At 47.4% G+C, this 25,235-nt stretch overlaps 1 protein-coding gene across 6 annotated transcripts in view; it reads left to right on the top strand.

The window, feature by feature from the left end:
• Nucleotides 1-25,235, top strand: part of SPDL1 (spindle apparatus coiled-coil protein 1) — a 347,822-nt gene that overhangs the window by 123,356 nt on the left and 199,231 nt on the right. The window lies entirely within an intron of this gene.

Here is a 25,235-nt window from a genome sequence, read left to right as displayed (position 1 = left end):
CTAGGATTTTCCCAACATTTATTAGAGTTTTCTAGTGGGGAAAAGGAGGTTGTTTTTCGCTAAATTCCTTTTGAAGATAACAGCTTATTTGTAATATGTATTATTTTTAAAGTTTCATGTTGACAGTTTACATTTTCATTTACTATACTGCTATATACAAAGTACTGATGTAGCGGTTTACAATGGCCATAATTAACAAAAGTAAGAAAGAAGGGCAGAAATAGAAAAAGTTACATCCATTTTACAAGAAAAATATAAAATAATAAACAGATCATGTGCTCCAGGTCACTAGCAGTTTCCACCAGGAAGGCCTTCAGTCATTTCTTGACGACTTGATGGAATATTTCCATCATCATACTACTACTACTACTACTGCTTAACATTTCTAAAGCACTACTAGGGTTACGTAGCGCTGTACAGTTGAACAGAGAAGGACAGTCCCTGCTCAAGGAGCTTACAATCTAAAAGACAAATGTACAGTCAGTCAAATAGGGCGGTCAAATTGGGGCAGTCTAGATTTCCTGAATAGAGGTATAAAGGTTGGGTGCCAAAGGCTACATTGAAGAGGTGGGCTTTGAGCAAGGATTTGAAGATGAGCAGGGAGGGGGCTTGGCGAATGGGCTCAGGAAGTTTATTCCAAGCATAGGGTGAGGCGAGGCACACATTGTGGTATGCTATTGCAAAGCGATGGGCCCACTGCACTAAAAACGGAGTTACAAGTTGAATCATAACATATATGGCAAGAAGAAGGTATTGTTAATAGATTCTGTTGGGATAAACACAATGCTTGTGGAGTTGAATCTGGGATGAAAACTTAGATAATGAAGGATTTTGTATACAAGGGTTAAAATTTTATTAGGAATCCAATGAGCAAAAACGGAGTCACATGGTCCCATTTTCTTGCACCTGAATTAAGTTTCACTGCTGTGTTTTGGATGATCTGAAGACAACGAAGATCAGATGAACAAATCTTTTTAGGGAGGGAATTACAATAGATACTTACTATCATGGATAGCATTAATGTTCTTAAAGCTGTACTAGAAAATAAGAACTTCACTGATCAGATGAAGAGTAACTTGAAGCATTTTTGAAATATAAACAATATATATGGTTTGAAAGAGAGTTCATCATCTAGAAGTACCCTTAAAATCTTCAAGGTTGAAACCCAGGTATTCCATAGCATCCCACAGATCAATCCAGAGACAAGTGGGTTATGTCCCTTTACCAGCAGGTGGAGATAGAACTTCAGAGGTTTTCTATATGTGGACATGTGCAGCCATCTTAACCTCAGTATTCTCTCTATCTCAGCGGGTGGATGGACTTCTCCTGTGCAGCTCTGATGTGGTCTTTGCTCCTAACCTGTTCTCTCAGGTTTAGTTGAGCTGGGGGATTGGTATGGCTTGGCCGGCCAGTTGGGGTACACCTGGTGGAGCTGGGTCCCTACCCCCCCTCCCGGTTTCTACCTCTCTGGGCTTCTTGTGGGCCTCTGCCTTTCCTGGGCTTAGGGTCTGGTTCCTCCTTCCTCTTAAAAAAAACAAAACAAAAAAACAGTTCAGTGAGTTTTTCTCTGTGTGATCTGCTACCACTGTAAGTTTGCTGCTATTTGCTTCTTTCTGTAAGGTTGGTAGGCTGAATTACCTCTCTGCTGGACCCCTCAGGTGTTCTAGTCTGCGCCTTCCGGAATGAGTTGTTCGGCACTGTTCGCTCTAGCCTCTGTCCACATTCCGTTGGATTCGTTGTTTGTATGGCTGCTGTTGCTGCAATGCGGAGGACCTTCCAGTGTTTGAGTGGGCTCGTCGGCAGTGGATTCTGTTTTGGCGGGCTCCGCACCTTTCACCCACTCTGTCCGTCATCTTGATTTGCTCCCGTCGCAGAGCATGAAGCTATCTGTGTTGCAGCTGTGTTCAGCGCCCCGCCTGCAGCAGTGTGTAGGAAATGTATAATTTTAGGGTGGGATTTATTCCTCCCAGTGCAGCGAATCTGCCGCTGCTCTCTAGAGATGAAAGAATCCCATCCAAGGCTACTTCAGATGTGTTCACCTCGCTTATCTAACCTCCCTGAAATCCCAGAATGTACACTTTACTCTGAATAGATAAGGAGAAAACTAATCAGGGGAGACTAGTAGGTATGAGTCATCAGTTAGACACTTTTATTTCTTAAGCATCAAGTATAATTACAATTAGCCATTGCTCTGTAGATACAAGTTACAGAACACCATTTGTCATGAGAAGTACCATTCAATTGGTTATTGGAATGTAATATTCCCAGCTGCACACAGGTGTGATATAGTTTACCACTCAAAGGTATTCATGGGAAAGCAAGTGGGTAATTTTCCAATTCTGATGCTCTACGATGGTTTCCCATGAAGAGAGAGCAGCCGCAGCCGCAGCCGCCCCTCTTCCTTGAAGTAGGAAGTACGCTGATTTTTAAAGGTCTACTCAGGATATGGGTAGTATGACAGCAATCACATCTAATTGGATCTATGTTAATGTCATGGTTAACACTGATTGGCTAAGCTCATAAATGTTTACTGGAAAAGCTAGCAAAAGACCACCCCTTTCTGGAAGACTAAGTCATGTTCTTGCAAGACCCCTCATTTCTACATTTTTGACCACATGTTCCTCAAAACATTTTTTGTGACACATGGTCATCTTCCTGTGAAGCCATCTGTTCCTCAAAAACATCTGTTCCCACCCTATTGCCACATTCATGCCACTCTGCAGGTCAGTAAACCATGTCTTCCTGTTTATGAGGTTTTGGCACCCTAGCTTCTTCCTCATTTTGCTGCATGGTGTGTCCCAATATCTCAGGAGCTTGCTGGAACTTGTGAGCACTCTGGAGTGCTGATGCGGGGAAAAGGGGATAGGGGTTCTTTCAGCCGTCAGCATCCCCGGTCATTTAGCCTAGCTAGGAGAGCGGTGCACCCTATAGGGGCAAAACTGACAGAGAAAGCTTTAGTTCAGGAGAGAAACTACACTCCTCAGAAGCCAGTGCAGGGTCAGCTGAACTCCCAGGAGGGGGAGGGAGGAATGACTGATTGGGAGATGAGGTCTGATCCTGGAGATGGGGAACAGCTGGTGGAGCTTGGGGAGGAGGAGGAGATGGATTGTAATAAAGAGGAGGTGGAAGGAGAAGGAGGAGAGGAGTGTATGGAAGTGGCTGGTTTGGCTCAGACTCGAGGAGAAAAGGTAAAAGCTTTTGTGGCCTCTGTACTGCCAAGACTGTGGATGTTGAGAGAGGCTAAAGTGAGCTGGTGGAAACAACTAACCCAGAAACTGTCTGCTTATAAAAGATAGTGCTGTGGGGTTAGCAGAGTCAGCAACTGTCATGTGGAAAATAGGACTGAACTTTGTTGGAAATAATGACTGTTAAGGATAAGCTGAACTATCTGTGCTGGAGGAGGGATTGAACTATGTGACAATAATGACTGTTAAGGATAAGCTGAACTATTCATGCTGGAGGAACTGATGCAAGTCACAGCTAATACTGTGTTTAAAGAGCTTGAACAATAAAGCCTTGGATTTTTATAAGAACTTTGAGTGTGTTAAAGTCTCTGGAAGCGGGTGGAGAAAGAAGCTAAGGGCTATACTGACCCTGACCAACGGAGGGAGAGACTGAGTGAGAGGAAGCCAGTCTGATCCAGGAGGTGTGCAGGAGAGCTCAGCTCATGAGAAGCAGCTGAAGCTAAGCAGGGACAACCTTGGTCCCATCTGGAAGGGTGACCCGGTTACAAACGTCAGAGTTCAGATTACAGCTAAAGGCCTGTACTTTTCTTGTTATTTTTAGATCCTGAGCTTTAAGTCAGGCTTGGGCTGCCAAATAATAATATACAGAAGTGAGTGGCGGGATCCTTTCTTTTCGGCACGGGGTGCTGTTGCATTCTGCTGTCCAGTTTGAATTAATTGCAGAGGGGGTTGTTTTTTGCTTTTCCTCTCTGCTTCGGCGCTGGTTTATCCAGGGGCTAGATGCTGCAGTCCTTTTGTTTGCCCAGGCCATTGTGCTGAGCTTTTCGGCTTTCTTTTCTTCTGGACACCTCCAGTTTAAATTGAAAAAAAAATGTTTTTGGTCGCCCTATTTTCCCCGATATCTTTCTGGCTGGTGTCCTCGCAGGAGTGATGGTGCTGGGCTCGGGGACACTCTCCGTTCATGTCATCCTGCACTACTCCTGGGGTATGGCTGGGACTGCAGATTCTTGGGTGGCTTTCCATTTTCCTCCTGGATAGCCCTCAGTGGTCTGTGCCTTATGAAGCTCCCGTCCCTGGCTTCTATGGGTGCCTGAAGGGCCTGAGGGAGGGAGCAGGGTGTGCATGCTGTGGGCGTTCTGATGGCACTCTGCCAGTGGCTGGGCAGGCTTCTATGGTGAGGTTGGTTTTTAGGGGGCTACCACGGCTTTCCTGGATTTATAGTTCCCTAGGGTCCCCTCGGAGCTCCCTTTTCTCCTGAGGTACTTAGGGGAGCTCCCTCTCTGGTGAGGGACCCTTTCTCTCCAATAGTTCCTTTCAAGGTCCACCACACCCTCCGGGGTATATCTGCTTTCGTGGTTTAGAGAGTTTTCTGGTCTTTGATGGAGCTGATGCCAGTTTCTGTCATGCTTGTTCTGTTGGCCTCCCTTTCTCTTGTTTTTCCTGCCCAGGTATGTTGTACTGGCTTGCGCAGCCTTCTGCTTCGGCCGCACTTGCCTGTTTTTGGCTTGGATGAGATATCTGTGGGCACATAGGGTAGGCTTTGAGCTATGCTCCTGCGGCAAGTTTCGTCTTTCCAGCTCAGCTGGGCTATCTTCTTCCTCTTTTCCCATGAGGGGGCGCTCCTGTTGGTCCTTGAGGGGTCGGTCCTTGGGGTGGATTGCGAGTACTGAGCTTCTGGTGGCTCTTCTGCTGGAGGGCTCGTCCTTTTCTCTTCCATGACACTGGTGTCTTCCTGTCGGTGGATGAGATTGCCTTTTTCTTACTGGTCAGCTCTATCACTTGCCTGTGGATTGGAAGCAGACTCCCATCTGGTTTGCCTTTCTGCTGTTCCTCTTGGAGGCTGGGACAGGCATCGTTCCCTCTGGCAGGTGGCGTGTATCACATGGGGTCTTTTGGTTATGGTGTCTCAGCGGGCATGTTCTGTGGCTCCAATTTAGGGCAGATCCCCGTTTCAGCGATCTTTGGGTTGCATGTGCATGGAATGGGATGGGGTTTTGGCTGTCCATACAGGTATACCTTGGTTGCCCTTTCCTGGTGGTTGGACCTCTCCCCATCTTTCACTGTCTTTCGCAGTCGAGCTTCCCTTCATCTCGCCGGTGGTGGGAGGCAGGGATAGTGCTGGGCAGACTTATACGGTCTGTGCCAGAGCCGGTGGTTGGGAGGCGGGGATAGTGCTGGGCAGATTTATATGGTCTGTGCCCTGAAGAGCACAGGTACAAATCAAAGTAGGGTATACACAAAAAGTAGCACACATGAGTTGTCTTGTTGGGCAGACTGGATGGACCGTGCAGGTCTTTTTTCTGCCGTCATCTACTATGTTACTATCAGAGAGCCTTCCTTTGTAGCTGTCAGCCTTGCTTCATCTACGGCCTTTCAAGTCAGCTCTGTCTTTGCTCTGTCCCTGTAGGCTGTGCCTTGCAGCGTCTCCTTACGTCAAGACTTCTCCATCTCCGTACATTGAGCTTGGCTCCGCCGACAGGTATCAATCTTCATACTTGTCTCCTGTTGAGCCTTGCTCTGGGTGTCAAGCCTTGTCACGCGTCTGTACTGGTCTATTGATCTGTCACCGTACGCCGACCTCTGGCTCGTCTCCAAGTGTCTAAGCGCTGAGGCTTACCCTGTAGGGAGCCTGCGCCATCTTCCCTCGTTGAGGCTCCATCCATCTCGGACTGTTGGGGCATTGGTCTGTCTCTAGCCTTCAGGTCATAAGTACATAAGTAATGCCATACTGGGAAAAGATCAAAGGTCCATCGAGTCCAGCATCCTGTCCCCGACAGCGGCCAATCCAGGTCAAGGGCACCTGGCAAGCTACCCAAACGTACAAACATTTTATACAAGTTATTCCTGAAATTGTGGATTTTTCCCTAATCCATTTAGTAGCGGTCAATCTCGGTTTCTGGCAATTGGCATCCTTTTGTTGCTGGGTGTCGAATCTAGATCAGACTCTGTTCTTCCCAGTCTAGAGACATCTTTTCCAGTCTAGAGACATCGGGGCTTCCTCTGTCTCTGCAGATAGGGTCTTGTGCCCTATCAGCAACTTGAGATTTCTCCGCTTCTGTTCCTCAGACCTTGCTCTGTCATGCAGCGGGGAGGTGGGACTTATCTCTGGACTAGAGCCTTGCTCCACTTCGTTGAGCCCTGTTCTACCTTTGCGCTGCTCCCTCTCTGAGCATCGAGCCTTGCTCCTCCTCTGTCGATACTTGCTTCACCTCTGGGTGTTGATGTTGGCTCCGCCTCTGTACCTTGTGCAACAGACCTTGATCCTTCTCTGGACGTCGATTGTTGCTCTGTCTCGGTGCGGCATCCTTTGTCCTGTCTTCTTGCATCGCACCTTGATGAGCCTTGCCATGTTGCTGGGTATCAAGCTTATCGGGCTTTGCTCTGTGTCTGGGCATCCAACCGGGTCAGGCCTTGATCAGTATCTGGGTATGGAGCTTGGTTAGGCCTTGCTCTGTCTCTGGATGTCGAGCATTGTCGGGTCTTGCCGAGCCTTACTCCATCTCTGGATGCTGAGCGTTCTCGGGCATTGGCAGTCTTTGCTCCGTCTCTGGTCGTCGAGACTTGCTACGGCTCTCCACATTGTGCCTTGCCAAGCCTTGCTCCGTTCCTCTCGAGCCTCGCTCTATCTTGGGGCGTCGAGCCTTCTCGAGCTTTGCTCTGTCTGGACGTCGGGCCATGCTGCGTCTCTGGACGTCGGGTAAAAAGGGGTGATTTCACTTCCCGTTATATCAGCAAAGGGGGCATGGCCTCACTGTCATGTTCGTGGCCCCAGTCAGCAACGGAGGGCAGATCCAGGCAGGTTTTTTCCTGTGATGTCTGAAGGGGGTGTGGCCGAATGTCAAAATAACTTTTTAAAATATTTTATAATAAACAATAAATTATCCACAACATTAAAAACAAAAAAAATGTATGCATTCAGAATAGCAACCATGTGGACATTCGTATCCATGGTTTGTGGTTATTCAGTTTTAGTTTATGGATAAAATAGATCCAAAGAATGTTTAAAAATTTGTACTTATTATCTTAATAGTACTTAAATGTGATCACAACTCTCAAAGTAGTATCCACAGTCCAAATCCACATGTGAATCCAATAATTCCCTGACCATAGAGTATTTTCTTATGCAGTCCAAGCCAAATGCAATTGAGCACTATCACTTTCATTTCCAATATAGGTCTCTTTTACTGAAAACCTTCTTCAGAGAGTATCAAGTTAAACATGGTGCTTTAATCTATATTTGCAACAAATTGAAATCCAGAATCACATTCAACATCTATTTTTGAGTTCCTTATCTTGATTGGTTTACAATTATACTTTTGATTATGGGTGACATTAGTGGTTTAAATCCCCAAATATTTAGTTTTTCCTTCTGGGAGTAACTATAGCTATAGCATATTCCTTATCTTTCTGCTAGACAGTCCTAATGTGCAGGTTTGTTCTCGCCATCTAGCAGATGGAGAATGAAAACACAGTATTCCAGTGACATCATCCTCATAACTGAGTGATACATTCCTGGAGTAACTGGTTTCGTTGATTTTGCAGGTGTCTGTAGGCCTCCGCATCTCAAATCCAGAAATGGAATCCACAGATGGGAATCCTATCCTGGAAGGCCTTAGTTATCAGAACTGGCCTCTTCTATAATGCCTTCTGCAGCATGGTTTTGGCAGAGTGGGAGCTCCCACATGCAGTGCTCAGGGTCACAAATGTCATAGACAGGATTCATGTGTTTCTACTTTTGTTTTTAGCAGATAGTGGCACCTTCTAGATTGGTACAGCAGCACCTCATGGACAGCTCCCAGGGTTTGGCCTACAGGCAGTGCCCTTTTTTGAGAGGGGCAAATGTCTGTAGATCATCATGGTGATCAAGCCCACCTATTAGTTTTGGTATCCCCTGGTGATTGGTGTATAGGCCTTCCCCATCAGGTATGGACCTAGGCTGGGGGAGGGGGGTTTGCTGGGCCTCCGTTCTACCCTCCTCTCCCTTTAAAGTTTTGAGTTTTTAGCAACAGCAGAAGCTGGGGAAACAAAAAGAACCATAAAGTTAAAACAAAAAGGAAGAAGACAGGGCAGTCAACTTTTTCAGCAGCAGATCTGCTGTAAACAAATCACTGGGAAAGTGGCTGTAGTCTCTGGTGCATGTGGAACAAGGGGCTCATGCCTGGGTGCGATGAGTTGGTACTGTGGGGGGTGCAGAGGCTGCCACCTTGGAAGTGCTGATGACCTTCGAAGTGCTGATGGGCCCATCTATCATGTTTTAGAATTGGAGAAAAAGGTTGCACGTCTGCAGTGTTGGAGGAAATAAGAGTGAGAGGTACATAAGTACATAAGTATTGCCATACTGGGACAGACCAAAGGTCCATCAAGCCCAGCATCCTGTTTCCAACAGTGGCCAATCCAGGTCACAAATACCTGGCAAGATCCCAAAGAAGTACAAAACATTCTATACTGCTTATCCCAGAAATAGTGGATTTTCCCCAAGGCTATGGACTTTTCCGTTAGGAAGCCGTCCAAACCTTTTTTTTTTTTTTTAATTTGTAGAAGTCTTTATTATACTTATATTGATACAAGACAACTTGTAGACATCTTATAACACCTCAGCGAGACAACAGAAGTCTGATTACAAGAATTAACAATAACAATAAGTTGTATCAATCTACCAGAAATCCCCAAGTAACTTCGATTTTTTGTTTTTTCCCCCCCCTGTGTTGATTACATTAGTAAAATCCCCCCTCCCCAATGAGAGAGAAAGAAAAAAAAAAAAAAAAAAAAAATTAATTCCCCCTCCGTCCTTACTACATCCCTCCCGAGGCCTCCCTCCCCCCCCCTGTACCCAACTCTATAACTCCCTCCTGTCATTCAGACTAGTAACATTCTCCCCTACTCCACATTCAAGAAAGGCTTCCAGGTCTTCTCCCACCTAGGCATTGTCTTACATTTTACTGCTGTCAGTCTCTCCATTTCACACATATAGCGTAATTTAGTGTACCAGCGTACCAGCGAAGGCACCAGAGGTGACTTCCAATTCTGCGCCAGGTTCACTCTCGCTGTCTGCAAGGCCCCCTTCACCAACAGCCACTCGTACCCTTCCAGGCCTGCTGGCCGCTGCCCCAACAGAAAGACTAAGGGATGCCACCGTACAGGTTTACCCAGCCACTTCTGAAGCCGCGCCTGTACAGCCCTCCAATAGGCTTGGGCCTTTGGACATTTCCACCATAGGTGTCCCATAGTACCAACAGCCCCACATTTCCTCCAACAACCTTCAGTCACCTGCGCAAACATATGGTGCAGACGTGCTGGAGTAAGGTACCACCGGAAAAACACTTTAACTGCGTTCTCTTTCATAGCCACTGACCTCGTGGAGCGCATAATCCCCTTCTCCAGCTGCAGCCATTTTTCGTCAGGTAAGGAGAAGTCTAGCTCCTGCTCCCACCGTCTCCTATGTAATAATGAAGGCTTTTGGAGCGACACCAGGGATGAATATAAAAAGGTGATCATACCCCGCGTACTCTGAAACCGCACACAGACTTCTTCCATCGGGTGTGCCTCCCTCCCAAGACAAGCAACGTATTTAGGTCCTTTTAAAAAATGCACAAGCTGCAAATAAGAGTAGTAGTCACTTTGCCGTAACTTAAAGTCTTCCTTCAAGTTATCGAAGGGGATCAAATCCTCCCCCACATGCAACTGTCCCATCATATCCAAGCCAGACTCTGCCCAGCGTACAAAGGTAGGGCTCTCCACACCCGGTCCAAAGAGAGGGTTGTTGACCACAGGTGCCAGTCCCGAAACAGGAGGCTGATGCTCCGCAAACATATGGTCCCAATAGTGAAAGGTAGCCTGTACTGTCGGGGGGAACCGAACAACCTGTCCTCTGTATTTGTTGGGTAGCCACATCAAGTGTCCCAACCTACGAGTCCCCACCATAGCTTGCTCGAGGTGTACCCATAATTTATGATCTTCCCCCCTAAACCACTCAATCGCCGATCTGGCCTGGGCGGCACAGTAGTACCAGTAAAGGTTTGGCACTGACAGACCTCCGAGCTGCTTATTCCTATATAGAACAGCCCGTGGCAAGCGGGGTCTCCTATCGTTCCATACAAAGCGTAACAAACGGTCTTGCAGGCCGGACAGGTAGGACCTTGACAATCTTAGGGGAAGAACCTGAAAGAAATACAGTAGCCTAGGCAGGATATTCATTTTAATAGCCGCGATCCGGCCAAACCAAGACAACCCCGTGTGAGTCCATCTGTCGAGGTCATTATATATCGCTTTCTGAAGTGCCGGGTAATTAACCGCAAAGAGCTCAGACGGTTCCGCTGATATCTGTACCCCCAAATATTGTATGGACTTAGTTTTCCATTTAAATACATACGAGTTTTTCAACGCCTCACACGTCCTCTGCGACACCCCCACTGCCATACCCACTGACTTGTTAGCGTTAAGCTTGTAGCCCGAAACACGTGAGTATCCCTCTATCTCCTGCATCAAATTAGGGAGTGAAATTAAAGGATTGGTCAATGACAGTAACACGTCGTCCGCGAATAACGCCACCTTGTATTCCTGCCCCCTCACCTGAACCCCGGAGATGTCTACATTTTCTCGAATAGCAGCCGCCAGCGGTTCCATCGTCAGTGCAAACAGTAATGGAGACAACGGGCAGCCCTGCCGAGTGCCCCTCCCCAACAGGAACGCACCCGAATTCCCACCGTTCACCCTAACACACGCCTGCGGGTGAGTATACAGCGATTGGATCCAAGCTCTAAATAAGGGCCCTATTCCAGCTCTTTGCAGAACCTTATCCAAAAACCCCCAATGGACTCGGTCGAAGGCCTTCTCCGCGTCCAACCCCAGCAACACCAACGGACAGGCCCGCGACCTAGCCACGTGTATCAAATCTAAGGTTCGACGTATATTGTCCATTGCCTGCCTCTCTGGCACAAACCCCACTTGGTCCGGGTGGACCAAGCAAGGCAACATCTTACCCAATCGGTTCGCAAGCACCTTAGCCAAGATTTTTACGTCAGTATTTAAAATTGATATTGGGCGATAAGAGGCACACTCCGTACTATCCTTGTCAGGTTTCGGTATGACTGCTACCCAGGCTTCCATCATTGTTCTAGGGAGCGCCTTCCCGTCTCTCACCGAATTGATAACCAATGTGAGGCAAGGCGCCAGTTCTCGGGCAAAAGTCTTGAAAAACTCGTTGGTGAAGCCATCCAAGCCAGGCGCCTTACCTGTCGGCAAGGCCTTAATAACATGCAACACCTCGTCTAATGTCACCGGTGCGTCCAAGGCTCTTTTTTGCGATTCCGACAATACAGCCAAACCTCGGGCCTCCAGGTATCTGCCCATCTCCCCCTCCTGCACGGCAGCATCCTCCCTGTAAAGGGACTCATAAAACTGAGCAAAGCGCTCCCTGATCTTGGCAGATTTATATAGCATAGCCCCACTTGCATCCTTCACACGCACAATATGTCTAGCCGCTCTGATCTTTCTCAATTTCATAGCCAACATCCTCCCAGGCTTATTGGATCTTTCATAGCAAATCTGTTTCAATCGTGCATGGACAAACTGCAAACTATCCTCATGCAGAGCAGCCAACTCCAGTCGCACATCTTGCAGCTTACGATAATCAGACACCCGACCTGAAGCTCTATACCTTATCTCTAGCTCACCAATTTTCTCCATGCATTTTATCAATCGTTCTTTATGATCTCTATTTCTTCGACTAGCGCACTTAATAAAGTGTCCTCTCGACACCGCTTTAAAAGCATCCCATACTATACTCAAGTCTGGACCCGATCCCATGTTAATCTCAAAGTATTCCCTTAGGACTGGAAGGAACTCCTCAACAATCTGAGGGTCCTGTAACAAGCAATTATTGAATGTCCATCTCCTGTCCCGCCGCTCCCCCTCTAACGAGGGAACGACCGACCAGGCCGGAGCGTGGTCTGAGATTGTAATCTGGCCTATGTCAGAATCCCCCCCTCCCTCTGACAGGGTCTTGTCAAGAAAGATGTAATCCAGTCTGGAATAGGAACGGTGTGCTGATGAATAAAAGGTGTAGTCTCTGCCTCCAGGGTGACACAGTCTCCACCAGTCACACAGTCCCATGTCTTCTACTAAGTGTCTCAGAGCCCGGGAGGCGGTTTGATCAGCCGGAGCAGGAGGAGCAGACCTGTCCAGCCCCGGTTGCATCGTGGCATTAAAGTCTCCAGCCATGATCACCTTACCTTGTGCAAACCGCTGCAACTCCTTATGTAGGTACCCAAAAAATATTTCCTGGTGATCATTAGGGGCGTACACATTAGCCAAGGTATACTCCTCCCGCTCCAACTGCACATGCATAAACAGAAAACGACCTTCAGTGTCTCTCCTGACATGGAGTACCTGAACATGAACATCTTTGTTAAACAATATAGCAACCCCTCGCTTCTTTTTCCCCTTGGCATCCGAGGCACAGTATACACCTGGATATAATTTAGAAACCAACAGCCCCTCATGTTTTCTTAACAAGTGCGTTTCCTGCAAGAAGACTACCTTCGGGCTCAATAAGTGTAATTCTCGCTGGAGGGCGTGACGCTTATATGGAGAGTTAAGCCCTTTCACATTATAGGTAAGTACCTTAAAATCAGACATTATATCACTTGTTTGTAGCCAGCCTGTATTGCAAAGGGAGAATGACAGTCAGATTCACAACCCCCCTTTATCCCAACCCCCCCCCAAAATAGGGAACCCCCCCACCCACCCACTCCACCCTCATGTACCCCCTATTACGCCATCCCAAAGCTTGCCCTTTACCCCTTCCCAACCATTCCATCCCCCCCTGATAACCACTAGGAAGGAACATGAACCCTTACCTAGGAAAGACTGAGGAAGCACTCACTCTCCCGTCCTGGCTCCCAAGACCAACCCCCCCCAACCCCCCTCCCATGCTATCCAAACTTCTGCTAACCTATCACTACTCCCACCTAACAAGAAGCTGAATCAAATACACTCCTAACCCCCTTCTTCCACTCTCCCTTCCAACCCAGCTTAACGCAAATATCAAAACCCCCCCCCCCCCCCTTAACTTTACTTTAGAAATCATTCTAACCGACAGCCGGATAGTTCCATTTTACCACAATGTGAGCCATCCGGACAATAAAAGCATGCAAAACCTACAGACGTATTAACACAGTCCTGTTAAGTTTCAGTCCGTGCCTTCTTCGCCTTGTCCTGGACTCTCTGCCACTTCTGAAGCTTAGCACGTGTGACGGGGGCCAACTCCGGTGCTGGACCATCTGTGGCCACCAGACCCTCACGGCGCAGGATTTTCCAAACTTCTTCAATGGAGCGGATCCGGTGCAAGGTACCCCCAGCAGTAAAACAAAGGGCAAATGGAAATGCCCAGCGGTAGGGGATTTTTTTCTTTATCAGTACCTCCAGGGCAGGTTTCATCTCTCGCCTCAAAAACAATGTGTGAGCAGATAGATCCTGAAAGACCCGGATTTGTGCATTGTTGTAATCAATGTATGGCAGTTGTCTTGCCTTCTGTAGTACCAGCTCCTTGGTAGTGAACGTGGTAAAGCAAACCACTATATCTCGCGGTCTGTTGTCTTGCCGTTTGCCCAGCGCTCTGTGTGCACGCTCAATCGAGATGTCCACGTTGTCCACCAGTTTACCACATAGCAACTTAACAATGGCGCCAACATCCTCGCGGTCCTCAACCTCCGGGACGCCCCTAAATCGTAAATTGTTTCGGCGCCCCCGGTTTTCAAGGTCATCTACCTTTAGTTGCAATTCCGCATTGAAGGCTAGCGCTTTGGAAAGGCGCGTCTCGGTTTCAATCAGTTTTTCCGCATTCTCGTCCACTCTCACCTCAAGGTCTTCCACGCGGCCGCCGAGCTCTCGAAGATCAACGCTCAGCCCGTCCATTTTTTCCAGAATTTCCTCCTTAGAGGCCTTAATCTCGGAACGGATCTCCGTGAGGAACTTCGCTAGTTCTGTAGAAAGCCCTCTCTTTGAACTCACTTTGCCCGTTCCGATCACTGAAGATGCAGAATCCGAGTCCGATTGCGAGGGAGGTGCGGAAGAGAGCACATGGCGCCGCAGCGCTCGGCCTGTCTGCTTGTCAGGGAGACTTTCCTTTCTTGCCGCCGCCATTATCGCCAACCGGCAGTAAAAAAAAACCCCGTCAGCTGTTTGCTCTCTGTTCAGGCTCTCTAGCTGGATATGAACGAGCACGAAGTTGCTGCAGAAGATCGCTGTTTTTAGCTCAATGAAGGAAGGTTGTGGCGGAGCTATGGACCTAAGCAGCCATTCAGGTTCGTGACGTCACTTCCTCCCGCCGTCCAAACCTTTTTAAAACTCTGCTAAGCGAATCACCTTTACCACATTCTCCGGCAATGAATTCCAGAGTTTAATTACATGTTGAGTGAAGAAAAATTTTCTCAGATTTGTTTTAAATTTACTGTTTTGTAGCTTCATTGCATGCCACCTAGTCCTAGTATTTTTGGAAAGCACAAATAGACGCTTCACAGGTAAGCATCTTGAACACAGTACAACAGGGTTCCTCAAGCTGCAGAAACTCACTGCTTGACAGGAATACAGCATCTTGGTGGGCTTTTTTTTTTTTTTTCCTTTGGGATGGGCTGTGGAAAGGTCAAATATTTATTAGCTTTCAATACATAACCTAAACTTTCTATCTTCATGCAGAATTTCAGGTTTATATAACATGAGAATTCCTTATCCACCAGAAATAGGTTTGTGCCCTCCACCAGCAGATGGATACAGAACATAAAAGCTCCTCAGTATTCTCTATAGCAGATGGTAGATGGGCATAACATGCAGCTATGGTCTGAGGGGATGGGGTGTTTTGTGAGCCTAGTTGGAGAACTGGTCACTCAGTTGAGAAAAGACAGGCAGGAGGCCCAGCACCTCATTAGAGTCTGTATGGTAGTATTCTGGAGGGAGATACCTTGACTAGTCCAAATCTCTCTTTGCCTGGTTGCTTGCTGGTCTTACCACTGAAGATCACCAATTTTTCCTATTCCTTTTTGAATTTGTGTAACCCTTTGCTCTTACTGTGGAATGGAAGGTTGGCTTTGTTCATCCACCACCCATTCTTGGAAGAGAGAGCAATATATTTCATGAATGTGCTCCTCCAAATTCCCACTTTTCTGAGGAGTTTGTTTATAAAAATGCTAATTTAGAGACAGAGGAGGAAAATAGGAATCTAAGCATTGCAGAGGAGGGAAAGCCAGATAGGTTCAGGGCAGTGGCAGTAAGTCAGATTTGGAGCTGGGTCCGGATTTGGGTCCAGCATGAGTTCTGTGAGCAGGTGGGGCAGAGCCACACTAAGCCGGCACACCAATGCAAGGGGGCAGTAAATCAGTGAGAGGCCCATGTGAATTGCATCTTTCATGTCAGGAGTGGAGGGGGTTGTGCAGACAGCAGTGGTTTCAGGCAACAGTGTCTGGGTTAATGGCAGCTCTTTTGGAGTGCACACAGTGCTGCACTTGCTGTGGCAGCCACTAGGACAGCACAAGTCGCATCAATTCAGAGAGTGTGCTGTTCACAAGGACAGAGGCTAAGGGGTCATAGTTGGAGACAAGTTGGGCCTCATGTGCACAGAGGCCTCAAGGGGGCTCATGGCTCACTGAGGCACATGGTAGTGCTGGAGAAGCAGCCATTTTGGATCTTCTCATTCAGGAGAGGTTAGTCTCTCCCATTCTCTCCCATCTGGTTCTGGGGGAGTTTTGGAATGGGTGGCTCAGTCTTCACAGGATGACCTTGGTGGGACAGCTGAAGCATGAGACCCTCAAGGGTCAGGGTACTTGTTTTCCTTAGAGTTGTAATGTTGCTTCATAAAGTCTTCCTCTTGCACTGGGTCCAGGGCGCTTCTTGGAATCCTTTCATGACCCTCAGTGGCGTTGAGCCCTCAAAAGAGACCCTGGTTGGATGCCCAGAGTGATGCAAGGTATGGTCAGTGACTTCTGGTGGGAATCAGACTGCTGGAATTCATGCTTGTGGGCAGATTGGGGGGGGGGGGGATTTCCCAGTGGCAAGCCATTGGAGGGAGGGTGAGCTCTCCATTGAAGAGGGTGGATGACACTTCAGTGGTTCAGGTCTTCTGGAGAGGAGCTGCGTTCAATAATGCACATGTGTTGGAAGACCCAGTCATGGATTTGAAGTTCTTGGGGGGCCCTATTTTAGAGGGAATCTGTATGCTCACAGCCTTTTCTGGTCAATCTAATGACTAGGTCCTTAATCTTGGTGGAGTGGAAGGCTCAAGAAGCAAGACTTAGAGTGCTCAGGTTATGGGTAAGTTGCACCCTATGGCTTCTAAAGAGGAGGAGAAGCTTAAAGAACCTATGTTGGATTGGTTTTGGCAGTTACAAAGAAGGCTATCATCCCTGTGGAATGGGCAAGGCACTTAGGTTTAAAGGACTGAGGCCTTTATTGAAGCAAGTCTTTAGGTAGTATCCCTGGGATTGCAGAGGATATATGTCGTCAGATTTCCGTGAATCTTTTGGAGGGGGAGATGGACTCTAAGGAAGCCACTAGGTTAGAGACTAATCTGTGATGATGCCTTGTATGATCCGATTAGAACTTCCTCTAGGGATTCATGGTGGTGGAGGTCTTGCTTAGATGACTTACTGTGGAATTGGGCGGTGGATGCTGGTTCAAAGGTGGCTTCCCTTTTAGGGGAAATTTCTCTTTGGTGATAACTTGGAGAAATTAGATAAGTATTTGGGTGAGACTAAGCCTGAGAAACTTTTAGAGACAGATATAGAGGGAGTTCAAGATCCATTCTAGGCAAAGTAAGATTTATTGATGTGTGGCATTATTCCCTAGGCAATAGAATATCAGCTTACCATTCTCTGTTCCTGGGCGGGTTGCAGTCCTTGCAAATTAACAGGAAAGGGACCATAAGATGTTCTAAGACTTCCAGAGCTCCTGGGGGACCTAATTGTGACTCCTTCCTTAGGCAAGTGAATATGTGGCCATCTGTAACAGATAAGTGGGAACTTGACAGAGTGAGACTTTGTTATGCCCTGGGGTTTTCCTGTTGTATCACTGACAGTGGGCAAGAGGCAGAGAACTGAATAGTGACTGTTTGGGTGATCTAGTTGTTGCAAACAGCACTTTCTGCAAACAGTCCAGTAGCTCTGTTGGCTCAGCATCTTTCAATACTACCCCCCAGGGTTCACACAAACTGGCACAACAAGACCATTCTATTGCTATCATCCGGTATGGGACTTCATCCCATCCCGGAATCTGAATTTGGAGCAAGTGAGATCATATTAGAAGACTTGTTCCTTTTTCCTACAAAACATTGAACATCCCTATGTGCTGACAATGATATACCCCAGCTTCTGGTACCAAATGTTCTACTTTAGGTTCTTTCGAGTATATCTCTGTCAGACATAGACTATAGAGGCGGTCAAAGGTTATTAAATAAACTTTATTCAAGTAAGTAAATCATAAACCATATATTACCGCTTGAGTTGACATCATCTCCTGTCAGAGGCAGGGAAGTCCCGATGCAGCCAAACAGAGAGAGTCTCAGCGGGAACAAGGGGCCTAGGCAACATGTCTTTTCCTAGTTGAGACCTCAATTTGTTCACCTTTAACTCCCAGCTTTTATACTGAACAATAAACATGATCTCATTCAATTAAATAAGGCTGATGTGTAGCTAATGAGTGACAGTTTCTTAATGCATCCCCGGAACTGGCCAGGTTTCCATAGATTCATGTGAAACATCATCCTTAGCCCTGAGCATATTGTCATTCCATTTAGTACAAATTACTTAGTTTAATATGATAATGCTATCAATTCCTGTCCTGAGAGTACATTACTTTCAAGACAGCATTAAATATCCATATGGGAGTCCATTATGTACTTCCAAGAGAGCATTAACTATAATATTATTATTTCATTATGTACTTTCAAGGAAACATTAAATATGATATCAATACTTAGGCAGAACTCAATGTCAAGCACAAACGTTTCTATTACACTTACCGGTCTGTACTTTCCCACTTCTTCTCTGTCTCCACTTTTGTGAAGAGGGACCACATCTGCTCGTCTCCAATCCCGCGGAACCTCTACCGTCTCTATCTATTAAATCTTTAAGAGGTCCTGCCAGGACCTCCCTGAGTTCTCTCAGTATCCTTGGATGTATCCCATCCGGCCCCATAGCTTTGTACACCTTCAGATTCTCAAGCTGTTTATAAACAATTTCTTCCGTAAACGGTGCCATATCCACTCCATTTTCAGATGTTCCCTCGGCAGCCCACCGCGGTCCTTCACCAGGATTTTCCTCCATGAACACCGAAGAGAAATAATTGTTTAGCATGTTCTCTTTATCTTCATCACTCTCCACATAGCCATTCTCATTATCTTTCAGTCTCGCAATTCCATTCCTATCTCTTCTCCTTTCTACAATATATCTGAAAAAGGTCTTGTCACCTCTACATCTTTAGCCATTTTGTCTTCCACTCGCACTTTCGCTAGCCGTATTTCCCTCTTCGCTTCTTTGAGTTTAATCTGATAATCTTTTCTGCGGTCCACTCATTGCGTTCTTTTGTATTTCTTGAACAAAGCCTGTTTTGCTCTTATTTTTTCAGCTACTTGTTTGGAGAACCATTTAGGCTTTCTGCTTCTCTTGTTTTTGTTTACTTTCCTCACAAAAAGATCAGTCGCCATATTTACAGCAGCCTTTAGCTTAGACCACTGTTTTTCCACATCTCTTGCGCCTTCCCACGCCAACGGCTCCTTCGGGTATTCCCCCATTTTATCAAAATCAGTACGTCTGAAATTCAGTACTTTGAGTTTTGTGTGTCCGCACTCCACCTTCATCCTTATTCCTTGGGCAGGAGAGATCCCTTCTTGCTTCTGCTTCTAATGGCTGCCTGAGTTAAAATGGTTGCTGCCACCTCTAGCGGTAGTCTCCCAGCACTACTGTCAGAGCTCAGCCTTCCATATAAGGGCAAAGAAAGCCCTTATATGGAAGGCTGACCTCTAGTATTAGTACCAGCCCAGATCACCAGGTTGTGTCGTTATCACAAGAGGCAAGCTAGTTCCCTTTTTGCACCTTTGGACAGACAGATTTAAATTTATTCTTTGTGACGTTGCCTCTTAATGGTGGGGAATTATTCCTTTATTATTCCTGGGAGCTTGCTTTGATACTCAAAACAGGAAATTATTCTTGACTGAGGAGAGGGTACACAAGAATAATCTCAGATGAAGTTTCTCATAGCGTGAAGAGTGCCTTGTGTTTTGGTATTATCTGCATGTGCTGGGGTCCATGGCAGTGACAACTGAGCTAGTCCTGTGGTCTTGTGCTCATATTGCATAGTCTGTGCTAGAAGTTTGGTCTGTGCATGCTCAGAGCTACAAGGCCAGGCTTCATCTGTTTAATAAACTTGGAAATTTACTTCTGGATGTCAAGGCTAGTCTGGCTTGGTGGTTGAATCCTTTTGATGTAACATAGAGTATAGACATGGAGGTCCCAGATGGATTGTGGTAGCAATAGATACCAGTCTAGTCAGTTGAGGAGCCCATTGCCAGGACCGAGCAGCATAGGGATGGTGGTTAGCTTCTGAGTACAGGTGTTACTTCGCTTGGAGGCAGGGGCTCTAGCTCTTTGAGCAGTTAATCCTGATGGCCTTTCTATTAATTTTCTCCGATAATGTCACAGTGGTGGTGTATGTCAGTTGGCATGGTGGCAGAGGGAGCATAGCAGTGGCACAGGAGGTCAGGTGATTGCTTAGGTGGGTCAAAGCTCAACTTTGGTCCTTTACAGAGACCAATAATGTGGGGTCTCATAACATACAAGTAGATTTTCTGAGTTTCTTCATCTTGGATCCAGTGCAGTGGGAGTTTTGGAGGAAGCCTTCTCTCTTAATCTGTGCCTTTCAGTGCTGTCCAATCATAAACCTGATGACCATGAGATGGAATGCCAAAGTCTCCACAATTCTTAAGTCAAAGGAGAACCTGAGGGTCTACAGGACTGGATGTACTAATAGAGCAGCAGCCCTTGATCTGAGTATTCTGTGTTACCCCATGGCTAGTTATGGGCTGAGTGCTGCAGCAGATTACATCATACCTGTATCTGGTGATTCCATTCTCTCTCAAGGTTTGTCCAAAAACTGTTATACAGACCTGGTCAGGTTCAAGGTGGAAGAGTTTCTGAGGCTTTAACAGTGGGAAATTCTGGCATGGGGCCGGTTTTGCTAGACAACCCTTCTTTCTGTCCTGTGGCCTGGCTCTTGAGAGGCCTTGGTTGAGACATAAAGGGTGTTTGCCTGAGGTGATTGTGATCCCCTTGTCAATGTAGAAAAGATCTATGTCCTGATGTGCAAAACAACATGGTCTATCTCTGTTTCAGACTTTTGTTCCTTACATTTTGACATTCCTGCAGGCAAAGGGGTTTGACAATAAATTCACTGAAGTGCAGGTGTTGGTGCTGGCATCTTTTCAGGGGTTTCTCAAGGCTTCCTTAGAGGTTCTTCAGGTGCTCAGGTTTTGTCCATTTAAACTGTTGTGGTGAGTGTCTTTGAAGGATCTTACTGTAAAGGTGATGTTGCTAATGGCTATTAGCTTGGTGAGATGGTTTACAGAGCCACTAGCACTGTTCTGTAGGGAACCCTTTCTTTGTTTTAAAGAGGCGTCCATATTGATTGGCTATACTGTCCTTTTTTCCAGAAGTAGTTTTTATGTTTCATGTTGATCAGTCTTGCTGACTTTTTTCAAAAGGAGGATTGTGGGAAAGAATTTAGTCCTGCATCTTCCAGATCTGTACATGGCTCTGATCAAGTTAACCAATGAGTTTGTAAGTCCGAAAAGTTGGCTGTATGCTTCAGAAGTCTGAAGAGGGGAGAGGCTGCATCAAAGTTGACTATAAGTAGGTGGCTGAAGGAGGCTATGTATGTTAGCCTATGTGCCCAAGGGATGAAAGGTACTGAAATGGTTGGGGGCTCATTTGAGTTAAGGTATGGGAACTGTGTGGGCACGATTTATTTAGATGCTTTTCTAATTATTATTGTGGTTTTTATTTCAGAAGCGCTCCAAATCTCGGCTATTTTGGCAGGATTTTGCTAGATTTTGAATGTTCAAAAGAGTATGAGCATTATGCTACTTAGAATCATATATTATTCTCCGAGGACAAGCAGGCTGATAATTCTCACCAATGGGTCGTCGTCCGCGATGGCCCAGGAGAACTTTAGAACAACTTTAGAACAAACTAGAAGTCTCTGGAACATTCCGTCGCGCGGGCCGAATGCACTTCCCGCCCGCGACACGAGTGTGAGTCCCTCAGTTTCTTTTGATCCGTGATTCGAGAGTGAGACGTCTTTATTTCTGACTCCGCTTTTTCTTTGGCTCAAGAGCTTTAGATTAGCGTTTACCACCCCCCTTTTATTCCTTTCTCTTTTAGTTAGCGTATATCTTTTTTTTTTTTTTCAAAAAAAAAAAAAAAAAAAGAGGTAGCTTTTCCCCTTATTTTGTTAATTTTTTTTTCACCTTTTTAAGTTTCCTTCGTTTTCGTCGCGGCCGCCCTTTAGGCTGCTCGGCTGGGTCTTTTTTCCCTTTTTTGTGCCTTTTTATTTGGCACGATCGAGTCTTTTAATTTCGCTGCCGCTGTTTTTCCGTCCATGTCATCGAGGTCTCCCAGCGGCTTCAAATGTTGTACTCGATGCAACCGGACCATCTCGGGTACTGACCCCCATGCGTGATGTCTCCAGTGCCTTGGGCCCGGCCAGCTGCCTGTAAGCTGTGTCTTTTAATGAAGAAACGGACCCAAGTGGCTCGGGAGGCTCAACGTGTGAAACTTTTTGCTGATAGGTCCGGTCCTTCGATGTCGACGTCGAGGGAAGCAGCGACACCGAGAGTGCAGGTAATGGCTGCCGAACGATCGCATCGTGCTAGGAGCAGTGAGGCATCGAGTGGGTCTCCTCCTGTCTCGAGGCCTACTGCTATGCAGACCCCCAGGACCGACCTTTGTCGGACCCAGCCCCGAGGAGGCGTGAGGATTCCACGTGCTCCTCTTCGGTACCGAGGAGTCTCGATGACGGGCATCGAGCGAAGGCTAAGAAGCACCGTCGTTATTCTCCTTCCATGCTTGGTACCGAGTGCTCCGGGGAGCCAAGAGAGTCGGCACTACTACTACTACTACTACTTGACATTTCTAAAGCGCTACTAGGGTTACGCAGCGCTGTACAATTTAACATAGAAGGACAGTCCCTGCTCAAAGGAGCTTACAATCTAAAGGACAAATGTACAGTCAGTCAAATAGGGGCAGTCTAGATTTCCTGAAAGGTATAAAGGTTAGGTGCCGAAAGCAACATTGAAGAGGTGGGCTTTGAGCAAGGATTTGAAGATGGGTAGGGAGGGGGCTTGGCGTAAGGGCTCAGGAAGTTTATTCCAAGCATAGGGTGAGGCGAGGCAGAATGAGCGGAGCCTGGAGTTGGCGGTGGTGGAGAAGGGTACTGAGAGGAGGGATTTGTCCTGTGAGCGGAGGTTACGGGCGGGAACGTAAGGGGAAATGAGGGTAGAGAGGTAATGAGGGGCTGCAGACTGAGTACATTTGTAGGTAAGAAGGAGAAGCTTGAACTGTATACGGTATCTGATCGGAAGCCAGTGAAGTGACCTGAGAAGAGGGGTGATATGAGTATATCGGTTCAGGCGGAATATAAGACGTGCAGCAGAGTTCTGAACAGATTGAAGGGGGGATAGATAGCTAAGTGGGAGGCCAGTAAGGAGTAGGTTGCAGTAGTCAAGGCGAGAGGTAATGAGAGCGTGGACGAGAGTGCGGGTGGTGTGCTTAGAGAGGAAAGGGCGAATTTTGCTGATGTTAAAGAGAGAGAAGCGACAGGTCTTGGCTATCTGCTGGATATGCGCAGAGAAGGAGAGGGAGGAGTCGAAGATGACTCCGAGGTTGCGGGCAGATGAAACGGGGAGGATGAGGGTGCCATCAACTGAGATAGAGAGCAGAGGAAGAGGAGAAGTGGGTTTTGGTGGAAAGACGATAAGCTCGGTCTTGGACATGTTCAGTTTCAGGTGGCGGTTGGACATCCATGCAGCAATGTCGGATAAGCAGACCAATACCTTGGCCTGGGTCTCCGCGGTGATGTCTGGTGTGGAGAGATATAGCTGGGTGTCATCAGCATAAAGATGATACTGGAAACCATGAGATGAGATCAGTGAGCCCAGGGAAGAGGTGTAGATTGAAAAAAGAAGGGGTCCAAGGACAGATCCCTGGGGAACTCCAACAGAGAGCGGGATGGGGTTGGAGGAAGATCCATGAGAGTGTACTCTGAAGGTGCGGTGGGAGAGATAGGAGGAGAACCAGGAGAGGACAGAACCCTGGAACCCAAATGAGGACAGTGTGGCAAGAAGTAAATCATGATTGACAGTATCAAAAGCAGCGGATAGATCAAGGAGGATGAGGATAGAGTAGTGGCCTCTGGATTTGGCAAGGAACAGGTCATTACAGACTTTAGAGAGTGCCGTTTCTGTCGTGTGTAGAGGGCGAAAACCGGATTGAAGCGGATCGAGGATGGCATGAGAGGAGAGAAAATCAAGGCAGCGGCTGTGAACAGCACGCTCAAGTATTTTGGAGAGGAAGGGTAGGAGGGAGATGGGGCGGTAGTTGGAGGGACTGGTAGGGTCAAGTGATGTTTTTTTGAGGAGAGGTGTGACTACGGCATGCTTGAAGGTGTCAGGGACAGTTGCAGTGGAGAGAGAGAGGTTGAGGATATGACAAATGGAGGGGGTGACAGTATGAGAGATGGTGTTAAGTAAGTTGGTGGGGATGGGATCAGAGGAACAAGTGGTGCATTTCGAGGAGGAAAGAAGGCGGGCGGTTTCCTCCTCGGTGATATCAGGAAAGGAGGAGAAAGAGGCCTGGGTTGGTTGGTTGAGGGAGAGGGTTGAAGGGTGAAGAGGAAGAGGTGCTTTGGTAGTGAACTCAAGGTTGATCTTTTGCACCTTGTCGCGGAAGTAGTCAGCCAGTGATTGAGGTGAGAGTGAGGGGGGGGGGGGGTAGGAGCAGAGGGCACTTTGAGGAGGGAGTTAAGGGTGGTGAAGAGACGTCGAGGGTTGGCGCTGAGAGAATTGGTCAATTGGGTGTAATAGTCCTGTTTGGCAAGGAATAGGGAGGACTGGAAGGAGGATAGCATGAATTTGTAATGAAGGAAATCTGAATGGGTACGAGATTTCCTCCACAGGCGTTCAGCAGATCGGGCGCAGGAGCGAAGGTAACGGATGCAAGGGGTCAGCCAGGGCTGAGGATTAGTACGTCTTGTGGGACGGGAGATGGATGGTGCAAGGGTGTCCAGAGCAGAGGAGAGAGTGGCATTGTAAGCGGAGACAGCCTTGTCGACAGACTCGGAGGACATGATGGAAGGGAGGAGATTAGAGATAATGGAGGATAAGGTGGGAGGGTCGACAGCCTTGGAGATTCCTGGAAGTAGTGGTTAGTGTTGGGCGGGGCTGCGGGGGAGGGTGATGAAGTGTGAAGGTGATCAGGTGATGGTCAGAGGGAGGAAGAGCTGAGGCGCAGAAATTGGAGGGTGAGCAGGTAGAGGAGAGGACAAGGTCAAGACAATGGCCGTCTCGGTGAGTAGGGGTGGTGGAGCATAGCTGGAGGCTGAAGGAGGATGCTAGAGTGAGGAACTGAGAAGCGTGAGGGTCGGATTGGTCATCAACGTGTATGTTAAAGTCTCCGAGAATGAGGGATGGGGATGAGGGCTCAAGAAAAACGGAGAGCCAGGAATCGAAGTCGGTAAGGAAGGAAGATAGGGACTTATCAGGGGGGCGGTAAATGACTGCAACTCTAAGTGGCAGCGGGTAGAATAGACGGATGGAGTGAACTTCAAAGGATGAGAAGCAGTGAGACTGCGGTAGGAGGAGAGGTTGAAAACTGCAGGAGGGCGAAAGTAGTAACCCCACGCCGCCACCGCGGCCAACTGGGCGGGGAGAATGGGAGAAGAGAGAGCCTCCATGGCATAGGGCCGCGACTGAGGCAGAGTCATCAGGGGTGAGCCAGGTTTCAGTTAGGGCGA

The sequence above is a fragment of the Microcaecilia unicolor genome, chromosome 13 (genome assembly GCF_901765095.1).
Source record: "Microcaecilia unicolor chromosome 13, aMicUni1.1, whole genome shotgun sequence".
Lineage (NCBI taxonomy): Eukaryota > Metazoa > Chordata > Amphibia > Gymnophiona > Siphonopidae > Microcaecilia > Microcaecilia unicolor.
Note: the sequence above shows the minus strand (reverse complement) of the source record. Positions and strands in the feature narration are given on the sequence as shown.